The sequence below is a fragment of the Crocuta crocuta genome, unplaced genomic scaffold, assembly GCF_008692635.1.
Source record: "Crocuta crocuta isolate KB4526 unplaced genomic scaffold, BGI_CrCroc_1.0 scaffold221, whole genome shotgun sequence".
In the NCBI taxonomy this organism is placed as follows: Eukaryota; Metazoa; Chordata; class Mammalia; order Carnivora; family Hyaenidae; genus Crocuta; species Crocuta crocuta.
The window spans coordinates 1,234,765-1,244,821 of record NW_027528610.1 but is presented as its reverse complement, the minus strand read 5'-3'; the positions used below and the strand labels follow the sequence as shown (position 1 = coordinate 1,244,821).

Here is a 10,057-nt window from a genome sequence, read left to right as displayed (position 1 = left end):
CTCAAACCCAGCTCCCCCCGGCCCACCCCCTGGCCCCCAAAACCCGCCAGCATCCAGGCCCCCACATCACCCCACGGCTCATCCCAGCCCCGGGGACTGACGCGGCATGAGCTCAGAAGCAGAACAATGATGTCTACACCCAAGGAACTGGGGTGCAGAAACGTGGCGAATGCAAGAAAAATCTCACGTTTACGGGAACAGTCGAGGAGGCAAGTTCCAGTCCTTCCGGACTGACGCCAAGATTCTAACATCGTGACATTTTCAGGGTGTCCCTAAACAAGAGGGTTTTTCTCTTTTCCCCTCCCCCCGAGAAGGGGGGACAGTCACCCATCTTACAAAGAGCGGTCACAGAGAAATCTGGAAACTGCCTCCGCGGACACGGAGAGGCCAAGGCAGCACAAAACCCCACAAGCTGCAAACTCGGAGGTTACAAATTGTAGGAAAGATAAGACCCTCCAGGCGTGATGCCCTTGCCGTCCAGCCCAGCCCGATTCACTCGCAAGCAAACAGGAACGTGACGGTCAGGATCGTGGCGATGCATTAAAGCCCACCCCTCACCCCGCCCGCCACTCTTCTCTTTCCGGGCTCTGCGTCTTAGCGCACCAACACTGATCGCACCGCACCGTCTTCGAGCCTGCACGGGGTTTTCTGCTCATGCCTATATCCCCGGCTCATCTGAAACGAAAGGGTGAAAAACGACAGAAAGAACAAAGAAGAAAAACAAGAAAGGTAAACGTCGCCGAGGCTGGTTTGAGGCGTGTCCGTCAAAGCGCCAAGCAGCAGCCTCGGGTCTTAAAAAGACACTCTCGGGGCTCAGAAGTAGAGCAGGTGTTTCAGACTCGTGGTTTCCAGCGATGCTTAAACACCAGAGCGTGACGGGAAACTCGAATCCGAGAGGAAACCAAAATCGGGGAGGGGAGGGAGGCAGCCACGCCCCAAACGTCTGCTACCAAGACGGGACGCGGGACAGACCACGCGGACGTGTCGGTGAGCAACGAGAATCAGCCACCATGCACGAGGAAGGACAGCAGCGCGCGTGCGAAGCTCACACTCCGTGCCGTTCGCCGCTCAAACCACCACAGCGAACCAGAAAGATGCACATCGACCGCAAGCCCACGTGCAACACGGATCTAACAGGCCAGCCTGCACCATTTGGAGGAAAACCACATTCCACGCTTAGCAACACATCCAAATCTTTAGGACCAAAGGACAGATCTACCAAATTTCGTCGGCCGTGGATACTTTTCTCAGCATCAGCTCAGACCGTGATACTAAAAAGCACTTAAATAAAGTGATAATCGGGGCACCTGGCGGGTCACCTGGGCGGCTCAGTCGGTTAAGAATCTGACTTCGGCTCAGGTCACGATCTCACGGTTCGTGAGTTCGAGCCCCGCGTCGAGCTCTGTGCTGACAGCTCGGAGCCTGGAGCTGCTTTGGATTCTGTGTCTCCCTCTCTCTCTGCTCTTCTTCTGTTCACACTCTCTCACTCAAAATTAAATAAATGTTAAAATTTTTTTAAAAAATTGGCATCAAGACTGCTAGTATGTAATCCATGCACGTCCACATTGAGAGGACACTTCGGGTTGTACCCACTTGCTCGAGACTGACCGTCATGCAGATTCAAGAGACACGACAAAATTCAATGCAATGACAAAGTCCTGGAAAATCACATTCTTTAAAAACAGCCACAAACCATGGTATTTCTTCCACCATAGGGTCATGCTGTGGCCACACCCTCCTTGTGAAATGTCCAAGCCCACAGTGACAAATGGGTATACACTTCTTTAAGCAACTATCCCATCAAGAAAACCTATAATGGCCCTGCACAGACCCCCGAAAGGTGTAGGGTCTTGTATGCCCGATGCCCGGATCCAACGCTTCCATTCCATCTCTGTTCATAGAAAAGGAAGTTCATCCCATAACACAGGTTGAAACACCAAAATGTCTATTCACAGACTCAGAAAAGAAACTCCTCTGCGACTTATAGGAAAATAGCACCTAATTTTCTTTGTCATAACACGGGGCAAATTATGGCTAAAGACAAAAGCGCCTAATGACTGAAATCAGAACCACCACTTCCTTTACTTGTTATGTTTTGCCTCTTTCCTTTGCTTTTTTTTTTTTTTTTGGTCTTTTCCTTTGTGCATCTACATCAGCTAAGATCATGAACCCCATAAAAAGCAGAAAGCAAATCAAGATTGTAAAGATTGTATAGTCGCCCCCCCAATGCTAATTTGGCTCATGCAGGGTGGAATGACATTCTTGGGAAACGAATTTAGCTAGCTCCTCACTAGTACACATTGACTCACAGACTGACCTCAGTCTATTCTTTGGGAAAGGATGCTTTTATTTTTGAAAATTGTAAATTCAACTATTTCTACCTGGGAAGATTTCAATTTTCATACCATGCAATGACCAAAATGTTCCAAGACCCAAGAACGGGGTGCGGAGGATGGAGAACACTCAGTTTTCCAAGGTCCTGATCCCATTTCAAATACTGGACAACGTCAAGTCCATGAAGATTCTTGGGTACTTCCCCAAGTCCCCGTGGTTTTGGCATATGGAGGCCAAATGGCACTATAACGTCCACACAAGGTGACAGAAATACTTTGTGACACCAGAGTCGGATGGGATTTGGAAACCCAGTTTGGATTTGAAGATCACCTACAGATTTTCAAAAAATCACTGTGCCTGTACTTTTCACGCATTCTTCCCTAGAAGGCGTAGCCACGCTCTGAGGAGAGCGTCTTCACAGACTGGGGCAGAAATGAAGTTGAAACAGAAACACAGATTCATGTCCTCGGAATCCCCACCCATTTAGCCTTTCTACTACTTCCAGGAAAGCAAGAGAACAAAAGGTATTTTGACTGGCTTCTCTTCTCTCATTTCTCATTGCAAGTCTTTTAAGCATATTTCCTTGACCTTGACCATCTGTCTATTTGGGCACATCCTTGAACCTGACCACCTGTCTACTTGGACATGTCCTTGACCTTGGCCATCTGTCCACTGGGCATGTCCTTGACCTTGCCCATCTGTCCATTTGGGCACGTCTTTGACCTTGACCATCTGTCCACTTGGGCACATCCTTGACCTTGGCCATCTCTCCATTTGGACATGTCCTTGACATTGGCCATCCATCCATTTAAACATGACCTTGGCCATCTGTCCACTGGGCACGTCCTTGACCTTGGCAATCTGTCTACTTGGGTATCCTGGACGTTCAACATTTAGGCAACCAAGCACAGTTTCCTGAGCACCCTTGATGGAAGGCACCCGTTACATGTGGTAAATAGACATAATCAGGCACCCTTACCCTTTGCTGCAAGAGGGTAAGGGTACTATTATCAACTCTCAACTTTAGGCTATATATAGAGTCTGTGAATCTAAAAATCTAGAATGATGGGAGATTAAGGGTAGACTTCCACCCTATAGTCTAACTGTGTATCGCCACCTAATGACATCTTTTGTGAAGTTCCCCAGAGTCCTCAGGCACCATGGTCCTTCAGGATGGAAGTCAACCACTAAGAATGAATATGGACTTGAGACCACCAGGAGGTAGAGAAGTTCAGGCATCATGAGGCTCCTCCAAGGAGGAGTGGCATCCACAGTCCACGGGACCCTTGAAACCACATCAGAGCCCACCCCTCATTAGTCTTGCAAGAGGGCAAACAAGATCTGGGCAGAGTGACCCAGAGGTGCATGAACGTGAGCTATGTTCAAAATAGAACTTACTGACGTCCCAGCAAATCCTACGTAATTCAGGGACTCTTGTATATACGGTCCCGAAACACCCAACGATGGAATTCCAATCTCTATGTCAGTAAGCGTGGCATCGTCTACATTCACCTATAAATTTTATATCCCATCCAAGAACCCTCCCAACTATCTGTCAGTATGGGGTTGTACCAGAAAGGGAATCAGTTGCCCTGTCTTTCGATTCTTAATTCCCTTGGGTGGAGAAAACAATATGGCGGCCCCCTAGCCGTGGCTCTTGTCCTAAGGATGAGGAGGATGACAGTGATTATAAGTAACGATGAACAAACATTTCTAAGTCCTAATATCTCTTCAACCGGCCCATCAAGACTTTCACACACAACCTTATATATCGTCACAAAAGTCCTGTGGCGTGCAGACGATCATCTCCTCGCTTCCCAGGCCGAAAACCCAAAAAGACAGGGGTGGTTAGTGACTTGCAAAATTTACACAACTCCACACGGGCCGTGCTGGAACGGAAGCGACAAAGTCTGATTCCAGGATCGCAACGATTTCCTGAAGTCTCAGCCGCCTCACACGTGTCTCATGCCAACCAGACTTCCGGTTTGTTTTAGTTTTAAGAAAGCACAGATTTCAAGTCAGTAAGACATGAAAGAAAGGAAGCGATTGCAAAACCTTACCATTTTCTTTGAAGCACAATTTTTTCTTCTGGTAGGCGATAAAGCTAGAAATTGCCCCAGCCACGGCCATCACGACGGCCCCGATGATGCCAGGGACCACGCCAGGGGAGTCAGCTGCCGGAAGAAGCAGAAGCCACCATTACTGGGGACCCCGTGACCACAGGATGACCGTGGAGGAAACCCCACTCCTGACCACTGCCCGACTCCCACCTCCAATCCCTTTGCAAGACACGAAGGGCCAGCCACGCTGCTCCCCAAAACTCCCAACTGGAAATGGAATTTGTTGGACTACGTGCACCATTTTGGATGTAAAAGTGGTTTCCAGTAGACGTCACAGTCTGACTCCTCCCCACCCCTAAATCCAGAGCTGGGGTCCCAACAGTTCAACGTGGAAGGTCTCGGGTGAGGCAACACGGCCCACCATGCGTGGTGCCCCTCTGGGACCAATCCGAGGCCACGTGGCATGTACCAGACACCCCGCTCCATGACTCAAGGGATAATGGTGCGGTGGTTAGCGGTGTCCGCTTGACTGGGCTGAGTGGTGCCCACTCAGTTGGGAGAACATTCCTATGGGTGTGTCCATACGGGTGTGCTCAGACAAGATGCACCACTGAATCTACAGATGAAGGGAAGCAGGTGGGCCGCCCCATGAGGATGGGCATCAACCAATCCATTGAGATGGAGTTGGAGCGATGAGCCCCCATCGTCGGCTCCCCTTGCACACGGGCATTCCTGGCTCTTGGGATGTTAGACCCAGGCAGGGACGTGCCCCAGTCCTTTACACTGGGGCTGAACCACCCCAATGCCTGTCCTGAGACTCCAGCTTGCAGAAGGCAGCCTCCATAGTCACGTGGGGCCATTCCTCACGATCGATCTCTTTCTGTGGATCCATACCTACGTCGATAGATAGGTAGATCCCAATGGTTCTGTTTCTCTGAGGAGCCCCGGGTAAGGCAGAAGGTTTTCCTTCTCAGGGCGCCCTGCGAAGATGAACTTAAAATGCAGGACACTTCGGCACCCCCTTGCGGAGTCTGCAAAGGAGCGCCAACCAGCTCTTCGAGCTGAGCGCTAGGGGCGTGTGCAGCACACACCAATCGCGCTCTGATGCCCAGCATCGTTAGAGCGACAGAGCCGGCATTACAGGGTGGCCTTGACCACTGCCTTCCGCTTTTTCTCAATAGNCCGCCGCCGCCGCCGCCCCCGCCCCCTGCAAGGGAGAAACGGGCAGGCAGACAAGTTGCATTGGGCAGATTTTTGGTAGAGAGAAACTCACTCCAAGGATCGACTCCTGGGACCTTGAGTTGTGAAGGGAACTAAGAAATGACCCGTCCTTTCCCTTAGTTCAGTGGAGACCCCCCCGCTTGGCTACAGGTATCTTCGGACTTGCTCTCGTGTGCCTGACACCCTGGCTCAGCTCCTGACTCAACCACCCCTCCCGTGATGGACTCCGGGAGACCCGGTGAGTCCTGGTGGCCTCAGGGATTCTGGCCCCTCTCGCTGGGCTCAGCAAGGATCCCAGCCAGGACCTTGGAGCCCACCTGAGACCCGGCCCGTGGCTATGAGGACATTCCTGTGGACTCCCCGGATATGAGCAACACAAGGGGATTAGAGGAGTCAACTCCCTGTACGGTTGACAATCCGTGTACTTGGGCTCCTGGGTGGCTCGGTCGGTTAAGCGTCCAACTCTTTTGATTTTGGCTCAGGTCATGATCTTACGTTTCATGAGATTGAGCCTCAAGCTGGGCTCTGCGCTGACAGCACGGAGCCTGCTTGGGGTTTTCTCTCTCTCTCTCTCTCTCTCAAAATGGGTGCATGAAATTAGAAAGAAAAGAAAATCCATGTACAATTTTTTGTTTCCCAAAAACTTAACTATGAATAGCCTACCGTTGACAGGAAGACTCACTGATGGCGTGAACAGCTGTATACACCTATACCGTATGTTCTATGCGTTATACACCGTGTTCTCACAATAAAGTGAGCAAGAGAAAAGAAAACGTAATTGAGAAAATCGTAAGGAAGAGAAAGGACACTTGCAAGACCGTGCTGTACTTACTGAAATAAAGGCACGTGTAAGTGGACCTGGAGACATCAAACCTGTTTTGTTCAAGGGTCAATGGCTGTACGTTAAGACAACGTACGTGTAAATGGAATAAACACATATAAATATATTCTAACTACTATAAACACATACATTATTCTATTTACTTTATATTAATATTTTTACTTGTTTATGTAATATGTATTATACTTAAGAACTGTTTTGTACCCTACTCCAACCTAAGATTTTAAAAAGAGAGGTGGGGTGGGGGGTGGCTCAGTTGGTTAAGCATGCGACTTCGGCTCAGGATATGATTTTGTAGTCTATGGGTTCGAGCCCCGTGTCGGGCTCTGTGCTGACAGCTCGGAGCCTGGAGCTGCCTCCGATTCTGTGTCTCCCCCTCTCTCTACCCCTCTCCCGCTCACACTCTGTCTCTCAAAAATAAATAAACATTTAAAATTTTACAAAAAGACAGAGAGGTGGAAAATCAGCTTTTCTAATTGTAATGTTGTCAACAAGGGACACAGGACTTGATTCTCAGGGCTTTCATTTCTACGGCTCATTAAATAATATACAGGAAGACATGTCATTGGGACACCAAATAATCACCAACAGAACAGGTGATTGAGGCTTCTAGGAAATGTCAGGAAGCACCTGTTTCGCTGGCTTCCAGCCCTGTGTATAGTGGGTAGTTTCCTGACCTGTTCACACAGCTCCCGGGGACCAGCCCCCACGGGGCACATCTTACGCCCCACACCCTTGATGCCTCTGCAAATGGTGGGGATCGGGAAGAGATTTCTAAGCAGCTGACTGCGATTTCACTGGGAGCTCAGACCCTAGACCCCGCCGTGATTCTGCACAACGGGTGGATGACAGGGAGGAAAGAGAAGAAGCCATGTCATTGTACCTCCGTCGGAAGCTCCGTCCAGGAGATCGGAATCTGAAAAGCCACCTACGAGAGAAAAACACAGTGTCATTTGCCATCCTGGGACTCTCAGAAGGGTCTCGATGTCTCAGAATGAAAGAAAACACCGTTAGGATCAAAAGCCACGCGGGGGCAGGGGGAACCCAAAGGCGATTCTATTTTATGGAAGAAGTGTCTCAAGTACACAATGCTGATTTAATTCCCAATTCTATTTTAAACTCCTACAGTTAGCCTTACCAAAAACTCTGCTACAGAGCCCGAAAAACATACCGAAAGAAATGGAAAGCAGATATCAATCTTTTGGACGAATATAAATGAAATGATCCCAAAGGAATCTCACTAACGGCCCTAAGTTTTCACCCTCCCGGTGACGGGTGGCATGTTTCGTTCACGTCTCGACTCTGGACTCAGCCACGTGACTGCGTTTGGACAACGGTAAGTTGGCAAAATGGAAGCCATGTCAATGTTTTAAAGTAGCCTCTGTCAGGGTGGATGGTCTTGCCCACTGAGAGGGGCTCACAAAAAGCCACTCATCCCAGCTGAGGTCACCCAGACAAACCAACCCCAGAAGACCCACCCACTGACCACAGACACGTGACAGCCACACCGAGATCTGTCATGAGACAGAACAATTTAAAAATTTTAAGCTACACTGCATGCGGGGACAGTTTGTTACACAGCAAAAACTAGCTGATACACATTAAATTTAATGCATCAATTTCATGAAACCTATCACGACAAAGTACAGCTTATTCCACAAAGCCAAAGATGTATTTCGTAGAAGGACATCTTTCAGTATACAGTGTCATACTCAGGGGTTACAAGAAAAAAAATATGACCACGTGCATTGATGAGCACACGGCCCTGATAAAACTTAACATGTTCTGGGTTTTCTAGCCAAGGCAAAATGATTGAAATACAAAAGAAAGAAAAGCAAAAATATAAATACAAAAAATCAAATATATATATACACATATATATGTATGACTTAAAAAGTCATTTGCAAGTAATACACTCTTTTCATAAAAGCTAAAAAAACAAGGCAAAATTATTTAGCAGGTAATAAGGATTCATCATTGCGTGCCTAGTGAGGAACAATGTACCAAATTCATTCTAGGTTATAGAAATGAGCCCCAAAACAATGGGCTTTAAATGTGTCCACAGAAACAAATAAAAAAAACGGGAAAACAATTTGAAAATACATTTATGGGAATCATAACGAGAAAAAAAGTACAGAAAATGGAACCCAAACCAAAAAGGTCAATTTGGCAAATGGGCCTCACTCTCCAAATTAATTTTTCATTGGAAACAATTCAAATGAAAATAAAAGGAGAGTTTTATTTCTCCCGAGAGGGATACAGGACAATGGCTTAACGATTCTGAAGTTAAAAGGAAAAAACAAAGAGCCACAAAGAAGTAGAGAAACCATTCAAGCCATAAAGACCCTACAGGGGAAACACACACACACACACACACACACGCACACACACACACAGACACGTTTAAAGTTTCATTTGCCAAAAAAAACCAAAAAACAAAAAAACACTGTTAAAAACACCCAATGGTGAAAGTAAGCGGAGAAATGTTCTTATAACAAATGACTGGAAATAATATCTGGAAGTGATGAAGTGACCTTCTCGATCCGTAAGGAAATGCCGCCCATCCGAAATTATAAGACTGACCAGAGACACTGGCAACCTGCGCACAAAAGAGAAGCCGCTGGTGGCCAGTGGCCACACCAAATTTATTTCCTTTCATTTCAGAACCAAAGACGTGAATTCCAGCCACGGGCCACGTGGCCACGCCTTTCACACGAAACATCGGACAGACTTTTTCGGGTGACAGTGACCTGTCTCGGGGACCTTGCACAGAAGGGACGCACATTTGCACGCACCGCTGGATGGCGGTAAATCGGTCCGATTTTAAGAAGCGTCAAAAACCATAGCACACAGTGACCGAACGAGTTTGGCGTCCACAACCTGTTTTAAGGAGTAGAAAAGAAAAGGCACGCAAGGGTCTGAAGATTGCTCTGTGGATCGTAATTCTCAGGGATCCACAGAAACACAGTATTTTTGGCATTAGGGATTAATTGCCACAGCACGAATGCCACTAAAAGTCACAGGATAAGCGACCACATGACATGAAACATTAGTGAGATATTAATAAACACAAAATAAGGTTCGGAGAGTACGAAGGAAAGATAGACATTTATACTTAGAATTCTGTTCATTTAAACTGATGTGAATTGGGGGTGCCCAGGGGCTCAGGCGGTTGAGTGTCTGACTCTTCATTTCGGCTCCGGCCACGACCTGGGTCATGGTCTGCTGGTTGGTGAGGTTGAGCCCCGAGTCGGGCTCTGGGCTGACAGCACGGAGCCTGCGTGGGGTTCTCTCTCCTCCTTCCTCTCAAAATAAATAAACTTAAAAAGTAAATTTAGGGGCGACTGGGGGGCTCAGTCGGTTAAGCGTCCGACTTTGGCTCAGATCATGATCTCGCGGTTCGTGGGTTCGAGCCCCGCGTCGGGCTCTGTGCTGGCAGCTCAGAGCCTGGAGCTGCTTCAGATTCTGTGTCTCCCTCTCTCTCTGACCCTCCTCTGCTCACGCTGTCTCTCTCTCCATCAGAAATAATAATTTTTAAAAAAGTAAAAAAAAAGTAAACTTATGTGTAAAGTCCTGGGGGAGCATAACTACCAAAATGTTG

At 47.9% G+C, this 10,057-nt stretch overlaps 1 long non-coding RNA gene across 1 annotated transcript in view; it reads right to left on the bottom strand.

The window, feature by feature from the left end:
- LOC144223907 (uncharacterized) overlaps positions 1 to 4,518 on the bottom strand; it is a 7,834-nt gene extending 3,316 nt beyond the window's left edge. The window contains exon 1 of the long non-coding RNA XR_013332867.1: positions 4,395 to 4,518. This is a non-coding gene — a long non-coding RNA (uncharacterized LOC144223907). The remainder of the gene's footprint in view (positions 1 to 4,394) is intronic.
- Between the last annotated feature and the right edge of the window lie 5,539 nt (positions 4,519 to 10,057).